The sequence below is a fragment of the Pleurodeles waltl genome, chromosome 3_1, assembly GCF_031143425.1.
Source record: "Pleurodeles waltl isolate 20211129_DDA chromosome 3_1, aPleWal1.hap1.20221129, whole genome shotgun sequence".
Taxonomy (NCBI): Eukaryota; Metazoa; Chordata; class Amphibia; order Caudata; family Salamandridae; genus Pleurodeles; species Pleurodeles waltl.
Window position 1 is genome coordinate 174182462 of NC_090440.1, and position 12305 is coordinate 174194766.

The 12305-nt window shown below is 48.3% G+C and overlaps 1 long non-coding RNA gene across 1 annotated transcript in view; it reads right to left on the bottom strand.

Annotated features, from left to right (window-relative positions):
- Positions 1-877: 877 nt before the first annotated feature.
- The window catches only part of LOC138283174 (uncharacterized), a 180402-nt gene continuing 168974 nt past the window's right edge, over positions 878-12305 (bottom strand). The window contains exon 3 of the long non-coding RNA XR_011201108.1: positions 878-1003. This is a non-coding gene — a long non-coding RNA (uncharacterized lncRNA). The remainder of the gene's footprint in view (positions 1004-12305) is intronic.

Below are 12305 nucleotides of genomic sequence, written 5' to 3' on the forward strand. Positions count from 1 at the left end.
TTGTAACATTGTTACACCTCCATAGGGAAGGGCAAATTAGGAGATATATGCTCAAACCCTCTTGTTGTGTGCTCTTTCTAAGCACACATATCAAGAAGTAAATGCCAATGAGGATTTAAATTTGCCCAGGTAGATTTGACTTCCTGCCCAAAAATAATCAACTTAACCACGCAGTCCCCCTTGCACTATGGTGCAAGAGGGTCCAGTTAGCACTAGGTAGCAGTTTGTGTCTCAACTCAGGCAGGGAGCAGCTATCTGTGGTATCATGTCAAATCCTGCTAGATCAACCCCTACTACCAGCTGCCTTTCCCTTGTCATATGTTTGTCCCATTTTCCTGAACGCATGTGCTACCTTTTTGATACAGCCATAAGTGCCTGTCTCAATGATACTGTCTTGGCTATGCCTGACGACATGTGAGCTAGGGAGAAAATCGTACCTCATATTAGAGCAAGTTTTGTATGTACCTCACATATTACAATATCTAACTGACATTGTTATGAAATTATAAGTTCCAGTCCATACATACTCCTAATCTTGGAATAGAAAGATGATCAGTATACCATCATTAAAATGACTTTTGTAATGATGAACCAGATTAAGGTCAGTGTAGGTGTACCAAACTCTATTTAGTCAAAGTGTACAGCCATGTTTTTCACTCATACCAGTGAACCCCAATCCCTCATTGCCAATGGAAAATAATACCCAAAGCCTTGATATGTAAACGTCTGATGTCTTACATCATGTAAGTGGCGCAAGGTAAAGGAAAAAGTTAAGTGAGATGTGTTAGGGTAAGCAAGGGCAGCTTGTGTGGCTCTGCATGTCTTGAGTAATCTGGAGTTATGCAAGGAAGTGCAAATTGCTGACTTGCCTTTCTCTGTGTCATGAAGCCATTCTATAGTTGGAGAGTGGGTGTCTGTGTTTAATTTCACTGCTTCACGGCATAACAGCTAGACCTGGAAGCATCTCAAAATGTATCATCCTGGGAAAATGGGCAATGTCCTCCTGCAAACCACAAATGGAAAATATTAATCGAAACTGGAGCAACTACACACAGTTCAAACGCTAAGCTAAGCACTATGACATACCAGTGTAATAGCACATTTAGACACCCTCAGACACAGATATGTATACATTTCAAACCATGGAACACAACTAGTCACCTTGCAGGGCAGATCTGCCTGAAGTGGCCAGAAATGTCTAACATCATACGCCAAAATCATGCTCCATGCATGTGCTGTTATAAGAACTGCTGCCCAGCTTCATCACAGGCCCTCTTATGACATGACACAAAGGGTGCTAGCATTGACTCTAGGCAGCCAAGGTATGGTTACATATTGCAGATGTACATGTGTGCCTGCACAGTAATGCAAACAATATGCCATATGTTTGATACATACACGCAACACAGCAAAAAACAACAACTTGCTAGTGTGTGGTGTGTGAAAGGTAATTGGCTGTAATGCACCATAATCCTCCTTATATGTAGCATTCCTGTCCTTTTCTTGCTGGTACAGTTTTAACTACCTTGCAATCACCCTTCCATAATGTTGCAAAAGAACCTGCCTTGCAGGCAGTTTAATTTTGGTGCAGGAAGATACGCCTTCCAGCACATATGGAAACCTCTGAGGCATGTTCCCATTTGTAAGTGTGCTACTGAATGCAGACAGTGCAAACAAGGCTGTGAGAATGCAGTATTACCTGCATGCACCTCTTGTGAAGAGTTGTACAACTAGGACCCTTTCTATAGTCTAGCAATATTTGGCAACCTGTTGATGGGTCCGAGTCCATGGATGAATACATGGTAAATACCAAACTCCACCTTTGGCATGCCTCTCTGCTGCTGTGTAACACAAGTCTACGTTTTGTGCAGACTTGAGTTCATCTATGTTCTTTAAGCAACTCAGGAACACACAAGGTGCCTTGTCATGGCTTGACAAACCTGATTTCGTTTTGTGATTGCTCTTGTGTCCCCTTGTGTGTATCACCTGCGACACAACAGTTAATGAATATTGTTAGAATTGGGGTCTTTGGTTGACAGTCAGGTTACCCCCTGTTCAAACAAGGACCCTCAGGGTAAAAGAGAATCACCCTCAGCTAACCCCTGCTTACACCCTTGGTAGCTTTGCAGAGCATTAGGCTTAACTTTAGAGTGCTAGGTGTAAAGTATTTGTACCAACACAAACAGTAACTTAATAAAAACACTACAAAATTACACCACACCAGTTTAGAAAAATAGGAAATATGTATCTAAACAAAACAAGACCAAAATGACAAACATCCGACACACACTAGTCAACTTATGAATTTTTAAAGATTAAACTCAAAAATAGCGCTTATAAACACAAAGGGGGTCATTCTGACCCCGGCGGTCAGAGACCGCTGGGGCCAGGGTCGGCGGGAGTACCGCCGACAGGCCGGCGGTGCCCCGCAGGGCATTCTGACCGCGGCGGTTCGGCCGCGGTCAGATGCGGAAAACCGGCGGTCTCCCGCCGGTTTTCCGCTGCCCTTGTGAATCCTCCATGGCGGCGGAGCGTGCTCTGCCGCCATGGGGATTCTGACACCCCCTACCGCCATCCTGTTCCTGGCGGGTCTCCCGCCAGGAACAGGATGGCGGCAGGGGGTGCCGCGGGGCCCCTGGGGGCCCCTGCAGTGCCCATGCCAATGGCATGGGCACTGCAGGGGCCCCCGTAAGAGGGCCCCACTTTGTATTTCAGTGTCTGCTATGCAGACACTGAAATACGCGACGGGTGCCACTGCACCCGTCGCACCTTCCCACTCCGCCGGCTCAATTCTGAGCCGGCGTCCTCGTGGGAAGGATGATTTGCCCTGGGCTGGCGGGCGGCCTTTTGGCGGTCGCCCGCCAGCCCAGGGCAAATCCCAAAATACCCTCAGCGGTCTTTCGACCGCAGAGCGGTATTTTGGTGGGGGAAGTCTGGCGGGCGGCCTCCGCCGCCCGCCAGACTCAGAATCACCCCCAAAATGCTTAGATGAGATGTTAACACAGCATCGTGACGGAGTCGTTCCCAACAAGCCGACACCAGCGCGCTGGATACGGAGTCGCGTAGACCCCCAAGTACAGCACCATTGGTGAAGAGTGAAAACAAGTCGATGCGCGAAGTCGGGGATCACGGAGTCTGTGCGAAACGTTGAATCTGCGCAATTCGAGCGGCGTCGGTCACAACGTGGTGCGGCCGCTTCCACGGAGTTTCGGACTTCAGCAGGGCTGCAGCGGCGTGGGGCCTGCGAAGGTCGTCGCGTTCCAGTGAAAATCACGGAGTCGTATGCAGGCGGCGTCACTGGATTCAGCAGCGGCGGTGGCCCGAAGTTGTCCGAAGTCGATTTTCGTGGATTTCCACCAGCTTTCCTTTCAAGGGCCCAGGGACTGGATAGGGCACCACTTGTCAGAGCAGGAGTCTCTCCAGAGACTCCAGGTGCTGGCAGAGAGTAGTCTTTGCTGTCCCTGAGACTTCAAACAACAGGAGGCAAGCTCTAAACCAAGCTCTTGGAGATTTCTTCACAAGATGGAAGGCACAACAAAGTCCAGTCTTTGCCCTCTTACTCTGGCAGAAGCAGCAACTGCAGGATAGCTCCACAAAGCACAGTCACAGGCAGGGCAGCTCTTCGTCCTTAGCTCTTCAGCTCTTCTCCAGGCAGAGTTTGCTCTTGTTTCCAGAAGTGTTCTCAAGTCTGTGGTTTTGGGTGCCCTTCTTATACACAATTTCTCCTTTGAAGTAGGCCTACTTCAAAGTAAAGTCTCTTTTGAATGTGAAATCCTGCCTTTCAAAGGCCAGGCCCCAGACACTCACCAGGGGGTCGGAGACGGCATTGTGCGTGGACAGGCACAGCCCTTTCAGGTGTAAGTGACCACTCCTCCCCTCCCTCAGAGCACAGATGGCTCATCAGGAAATGCAGACTACACCCCAGCTCTCTTTGTGTCACTGTCTAGTTTGAGGTGCAACCAGCCCAACTGTCAAACTGACCCAGACAGGGAATCCACAAACAGGCAGAGTCACAGAAATGGTATAAGAAAGAAAATGCTCACTTTCTAAAAGTGTCATTTTCAAACACACAATCTTAAAATCAACTTTACTAAAAGATGTATTTTTAAATTGTGAGCTCAGAGACCCCAAACTCCACATGTCCATCCCCTTCCAAAGGGAATCTACACTTTAATCAGATTTATAGGTAGCCCCCATGTTAACCTATGAGAGGGACAGGCCTTGCAACAGTGAAAAACAAATTTAGAAATATTTTACTGTCAGAACATATAAAACACATTACTATATGTCCCATGTTAACCATACACTGCACCCTGCCTTTGGGGCTCCCTAGGGCCTACCTTAGGGGTGTCGCACATGTAAGAAAAGGGAAGGTTTAGGCCTGGCAAGTGATTACACTTGCCAAGTCGAATTTACAGTTAAAACTGCACACACAGACACTGCAATGACAGGTCTGAGACATGATTACAGAGCTACTCATGTGGGTGGCACAACCAGTGCTGCAGACCCACTAGTAGCATTTGATTTACAGGCCCTGGCACCTCTAGTGCACTTTACTAGGGACTTACTAGTAAATCAAATATGCCAATCATGGATAAACCAATTACATACAATTTACACACAGAGCATTTGCACTTTAGCACTGGTTAGCAGTGGTAAAGTGCTCAGAATTCAAAAGCCAACAGCAACAGGTCAGAAAAAATAGGAGGCAGGAGGCAAAAAGATTAGGGATGACCCTGCATAAGCAAAAAAGTCCAACAAATATGCCCCAAATTGTTGCCCTCCTTTGTGCACATGTGTATCCATCATTCACAGGCAATCATGTAGCTAGCCATTTTATGATTTACAAGTATTTCTGGTGAAACTAATGCTATTCTGACAATGTGTGCATGCGTGGAATATCTCACAACTTTAGAAGGGTTTTTTGACTCAGGGGCTAAGCATATTTCCAAATGTGTGTGTTCACCTTTCACTACCCTTGTACACTCCCAAATGGGTGTATTTGGTGAATGGTACTTGATCACTGTAAGATTAACATCAGCCTCCTTCAACTAGTTTAGCACAAGTGGTCCTCACAACATTCACAAAGAACAGCCTTTCTATGTTGAGGGCTCACAGATAAGTCCCTTTGCTTACGTGTATTGTCCAGGTATAACTTGAAACTGAACACATAAATTGTGTGACAAAAACATGCCTCAATGGATAGTTTAATAGAGGCCAATGGCATCACACAACATAGATTGATGTTAAATTAAATGAGCCATATAATAGGATTAGGATGCGTTAAGATTATCATTATTGACTTAGATAGCTTCTTCCATTTGACATTAGACTGCTTTGCACTAACACATAATTCAGGACTGTTTGTGATAAGTGGTCACACTGCTGATGATGTACCTGTTGGTGGTATATTCAAGTTCTACAAGCATGACTTGGTGCTAGACCAAAGACTGAGATGTTTTTAGTTTGATCCTCTGAGTTTCCAAGCTTTCTCATCACACAGATTACGTCATACCATTGCCTCTGGCCCAACCTTTTTAGTTCAGTGTGATTACCAGAATACAACAGCCATTGATTGTGGGTGAGTTGGTATGCATAACATGGTAAATGTGTAGCTTTGTTTAAGAATATGTTTGTCTTCTTTTGACTTCAATGTTTATTAGTATCTTTCAATGAAACAGCTGTAGTGGTACTTCGGGTTTTTAAAGGTAATGTGATGAGTACACCCCCACCAGTGTAGATTTTGCAAAATAGGTTGTCCTTATACCTCAGTGTGGTGTCCATTATATGATCACCTTTAACATGGATTTGTGCAGATGAATACACACACCTCTGTCGCGTGGGCTCTCATTCTTCTAAATGAGACTACTGGATTTCTAGGCAGCAGGATCTATAACGGTGTGGGGGACTGAGTCTGACCCACGTGTAAAGAACTCTGTCACCCTAAATCCGGTTTTTGCTCCGGCTAACTAGCAGTGCCTCATTTCTCCCATGTGGAAGGAATTTATTTGGCAGCCGAGCGCATGACATCTTTGGAACTTCTCAGGGAAGTCGTGGTTACTCAGATCCAAACCAACTCTCTTATTTCCAATATGATCTCATATACAAATGACAAAGACAGTATAAGTTTTATGTAATGTTTTAATAAAACAACTGTATTTTAGATATTAAGGCGTGAGCCGCAATAACCAGAACGATACAACACAGTAGGATTGTAATAGTTACCAGGAGAGTAAAACATAAAAACAATGCTATAATATCGTCAAACAGTTTCTACTCTCCCTCTGCTTGTTCTATCTAGAGCACAGCATGTTAAGCTTCTAGCTTGCCTATTAGAATCACTGTGGAGATATCAGCCCTCATACCTGAGCAAAGACCTGTGATCTCGGTTCAGCATCTGCAACGAGGCAGTCAGCGTCAAGTTGTGGTTCCCTGGTCGGAATCTCCCTCTTGCGTGTATTGGGACAAGGAAGTGATTTTATAACTAACATGTCATCGTGATCACAAAATGTCCCTACGCAGGAATGCCAAGTCTAAACTCTTACCACGTCTATCGGCAATGTACCAGACTGTATCCTTGACTGAAGCACAGAGTAAATATGTTATGGAGAACTCCAGTGCTGAAGTAGGCAAAACAGTGTGATATGAATAAAAAACAACACCGTAGAACTGGCTATTTGAAAAATAACAGTACAAAGCCTAATAAAAAGCATGTAGAGCAAAGTGCATAGAGGCTCTAAGCTATCAGCAAATGAATAAAATATATTCAGGGCAAAATGCACAAAGGCCTAAAGCCTGAAGCTAAAGTGCAATGAATACGTAAAACTAACCACACTACACCCTCCCCTTGTCGGTAGCAAGTGGTTCCAATAATATAAAAGGATGCCCTAAAGATAAACAATACCTAAAACAAGTATTTCGACAAGGTGAGAAGACAACAAAGTCATAAATTTAGGTAACATGTGGTCATAAAACCAAATTCAATATAGTGTCAATTTTGTAAAAATCCAATCGTCAGATAGAAGCAATAGAACGCAGGAGTTCCTCCACTTCGATATATGTCAATATCGGAAGATCCACGCCACAAATTATCATGGAGCAGGTGTGATCCAAAGCCCCAAAACCAGTCAGGGCGGCACCCCGTGCAGGGCCTATGAAAGAGACAATACCATCTTCCTCCAGGAAGGGAATCTCATAAACTGCCTCACGAAGCAAGCGCATCCGTAGTGCACAAGTCTGGGAATGAGCCCCAATCGGGAACATCAACAGATCAGTATCGACCATTGGAGGGCGCTGCAATGAGAGACAGAGAGCCAGTGCATGTTCAAACGAGCACCAAAGGCATCGAAACACGGGTTGCACACAATCCAAAACCGGTCTGAATGACAGAGACCAGTCGCACTCCAAATGTCCCAGGAGTGTCGCTCCAAAATGCTGCATTATGCGTTCACGACACAGCTGCGCTGATGGGAGCAGCAGTACAGGATCTCGTCATGACGGGACAGCCATTGCGAAAAAATAGCAACAACAGCAAGACTCCAGCCAATAAAGCCAAAGTAATCGGGAAACCCCCAAAAATGCTTCCGAAAATAGAATGTATAGCCGAAGGCGTCAAACCGAATATGGAAGAGAAGGTATGAGCAAAACCAACACCAACGACTTTGAAAAAATGTGCAATACCAGCGGTGCTGGATGCATTAAATATACGTCCCACAAGTTCACCGAAGTGATTTGGAAAGTTAGTATTCAAAAGGGACTGTATCTCCGCCGATGACCTTGCCACCTGAAGTGCGTAGGTCTCGCTAGCAGATGTAAGGGCCACATGCTTTTGAAACAATAAAGCTTTTAGCCGACTCAACTTGTCGAAATCAACCTTGAAAGTAGCAATATGAGGCCAGATGTCTGCTACCTCCCTAAATTGAGTGGGGGGAAACAACACATTCCCGCAGCACGTAACGGCCTTGTTGACAACGACGATGTAAACTATTCCAGCACGCATGCCACAGCAGCGTTCGCTGTTAAGAACAATGTAACTGCCGTTAGAAAGCACCTGGAAAGTGTTTTTAATAACCGGGACTGGAACTCCCTTCAGATAACAAGCTAAGTTAGCAATCGAAGCGTTACACGCCCCGTGCAAGGACAGCTGTTTACAAACCATTGAATGGCTGACAGAAGCTTCGCATTCGCTGCCGCTAAGAAAAACCTCCTTCAAACCATTAACACATCTGTACTGAAAAGGAAGGTCCCACACCTCGTGTATGTAACTGTCTCCCAATAGTTCATATCTACCCACCGGAATGTGCTTCAAACACGAAGTAAATTGCAAAGTAGAGATAGGCAAATTAATAACCCCATGGATCAACCATTCAGCTGACGGAATCTCAGCTACCGTGAAAGGCAGTTTCTCGAATTTTTCAATATTTAACATAACACATGTCGCTTCCTTTTTAGCCATCAGTTGTTGTTGACAAGTCAAATTAAAAGAGATAAAGATCTCCCTGGCATGAACGTGCTGCCATGGAACGCGACCCGCCTTCAAGGTCTGAAGAGTCCAACCCAGCTGCATGATGGACCGCGTCTGACTCTGCCCATGATATAAAGAAGACATGTCCGATTTAATAATGTCAATGGCAGAGGAAACAATGCTGTCAATCGTGTAAACACGTTCGGAAAGGGTATGCATGCCATTATCAACAACAGACAAAGGGGGTCATTCTGACCTCGGCGGTAAAAGGCGCCTACCGCCGGTCAGAAATCCTCCATAATCCTGCCGCGGTCGCGGAAACCCACCACGGTCATTCTGACCCGCAGAAGGCAAACCTCCGAAAATCCGACCGCCACAACAGACCGCCAGACCAGCGGTCGGCGGAAAGGTGGAGGTGACCAAACCTCCACCGTCACGCCAACAGAAATACGCCCATCCCATTACGACCCACGAATCCACGCGGCGGTCATTCAAACGCGGTATTCCATTGGCGGGACACACCGCCGCGGTCAGAATACACACAAACGAACAAAACTCAGCCACATTGGACGATTTGAATCCCACACACCTGATACACATACACACACCACTCCCACACACACAATACAATATAAAACACACACCCACATCACCCACAAACCCCTACGCCAAAAAATTCGTCAAGAAGGCAAGAGCGAGACACCAGCATCCAAAAAATAACAGCCACAGCCACTCAACACCATCACCCACACACTATCCACACACAAAACAACACACACCACCACACTCAACTCACTTAAATACACATACTCCACCCCACACATCATACACACCACCCCATGGCACCCCAAAGACAACCCCGCTTCACAGACGAAGAACTCAGGGTCATGGTGGAGGAAATCGTTCGGGTAGAGCCCCAGCTGTTCGGCACACAGATACAATACACCAGCATTGCCCGGAGGACGGAGCTATGGCAGAGGATTGTCGACAGGGTCAACGCAGTGGGACAGCACCCCAGAAATCGGGAAGACATCAGGAAGCGATGGAACGACCTACGGGGGAAGGTGCGTTCCATGGTATCCAGGCACAACATCGCCGTGCAGAAGACTGGCGGAGGACCCCCACCTCAACCCCCACAATTCACATCATGGGAGGAGGAAGTCTTGAACATCCTGCATCCTGACGGCCTCGCAGGAGTCGGCGGAGGAATGGATACTGGTAAGTTGAAGCTTCAATACTGCTTCCCCCCCACCTGCATGCCAAATCAGACCCCAAACCTCACCCCCATCCTCGAACCCCACCCTCACCCCCACCCCCATCGTCACCCCCACCCTCACCCCCACCACCATCCTCACCCCCACCACCATCCTCACCCCCACCCCCAGCACACCTATTCCCCGCCAATGTCTCACCATCACAACCCACACATCCCAAAACCTAGGCCAGCATGCGTCCACTAAGCATGGACACCCATCACCAAAGCATGCCCAATGCATATACACATCCCCCCCACAAGCCACCCTCACCAAAGCCCCCACACACGAATGCCAGCACTTGGGGACACGAGAACCCACAGATACACCCATATGCCACACATTGAAACTATAACCATACCTCTATACCCCTGCAGGACCCGACCGTCAACACACCGCGGCGGAGGGGCCAGAATTCTCCACACCCCCCACCCAAGAGGCCGTCAGCGATGACAGCAGCTCTGTCGACCTGGACACCGATGACCAGCCCGGACCATCGGGGACCTCTGGACAGTCGGTTCCCCTCACACAGGCCCAGGCCACTACAGACCCAAACCCCTCTGGGAACACCAGCACAGCTCCCACCCAGCGGGCCCATGCCTCTGTCTCCAGGGCGTGTCAATCTGCGGTGTGTCTACCACTACAGGGCACCCAGGATAACCCACCACCCCAACAACAACAGGGACCTGGGGGCAGTGGTAGTGGGCACACCGGCCAGGGGGCAGAGGCCCAGGGAAACAGGGGAACTCGGAGGGCAGCTGTGCGACAGGGGGGGGAGGAGAGGCCCAGGGAACCCACTCTCCACGAGGTCCTCACCACCATCATGGGAGCATACAACCGCTCCCAGGAGACGATGGCGACGGTACTGGCCCGGTTCCAGGAGATCCAGGTGCTGCAGGAGGAACGCTATCGGGGGTACAGGGAGGACATCAGAGCCATCAACACCACCCTGGTTACCATGGTAGGGCTGCTGCAGGACCTCGTCAACAACAGGGCGGACACTGAACAACACCCAAGGGCCCCTGCCACTAGCCTGGACCAAGAACAGCCAACCACCTCCGCCGGCGCTAGTGGACAGGAGGCCCCCGCACAGCAGCAGCCCACCAGACCCCCACCTCCTGCAGGAGAAGAACCACCCCGCAAGAGGGCCCTGAGATCTCGCAAGAAGACAGAGTAGGATGTCAAGACCCCCGCCAGCAACGGATACCACCTGATGTCATCCCACTGTCCCACATTGTCACCCTGTCCATCCTTGAACTGCCCATGCTCCATCTCTCCACAGGCCTCTGGACAATGCACCTGTGTGACTGTTACTCTGGACTCTGCCATGGACATTCCTTCACCATAGCCCCCACCCACTTGAAACCACCCATCCCATTTTGAGCACTTCAATAAACACCTATTTTGCACCAAAATATCTGGAGTCTGGCTGTGATTTCAATAGATTGTAATTGACATGACAGTGCAAATATGTCCTTGTACATGGTGAAGTCAACAAACAGCTGCCACAAAGCTGTAGTCCATGGGGAAACGAAGCACAGGACTCGTAGTGGGGACCCCAGATCTGAAATAGGGAGGGAAAAGCCAAAACTCAGTCATCATACACTGGGGGAAATAGACAGGCAGCAGAGATGCTGGAGAGTAGTTAACATTTACTAAATTATCTTTGAAATGTTACCTGTGTCCTATTGGAAGTACTGTTCAATGATTCTGTCCCTGTTGTCTGTTTCAGCCCCGTCGTCTTCCTCCTCGTCACTCTCCTCAGGTTCCACCGCTGCCACAACACCACCGTCTCGACCATCCTCCTGCAGGAAAGGCACCTGGCGGCGCAAAGCCAGGTTGTGAAGCATGCAGCAGGCCACGATGATGTGACACACCTTCTTAGGTGAGTACATTAGGGATCCACCTGTCATATGCAGGCAGCGAAACCTGGCCTTTAGGAGGCCAAAGGTGCGTTCGATCACCCTCCTAGTACGCCCATGGGCCTCATTGTACCGTTCCTCTGCCCTGGTCCGGGGATTCCTTACTGCGGTCAGTAGCCACGACAGGTTGGGGTACCCAGAGTCCCCCACTAGCCATACACGGTGTCTCTGTAGCTGTTCCATCACGTAAGGGACGCTGCTATTCCTGAGGATGTAGGCGTCATGCACTGACCCTGGGAATTTGGCATTTACATGCGAGATGTACTGGTCAGCCAAACACACCACCTGGATGTTCATTGAATGGTAATTTTTTCTGTTCCTGTACACCTGCTCCCTGTCTCTTGGGGGAACCAAAGCCACATGGGTCCCATCAATGGCACCAATGACGTTGGGAATATGTCCAAGGGCGTAGAAATCACCCTTCACTGTAGCCAATTCGCCCACCTCAGGGAAAATGATGTAGCTCCTCACGGATTTCATCAGGGCAGACAACACTCTGGATAACACCTTCGAAAACATGGGCTGAGACATCCCAGAAGCAATTCCCACTGTTGTCTGAAATGACCCACTTGCCAAGAAATGGAGTACTGACATGACCTGCACCAGAGGGGGAATCCCTGTGGGTTGGCGGATGGGGGACATCAGGTCGGGCTCCAGCTGGGCACA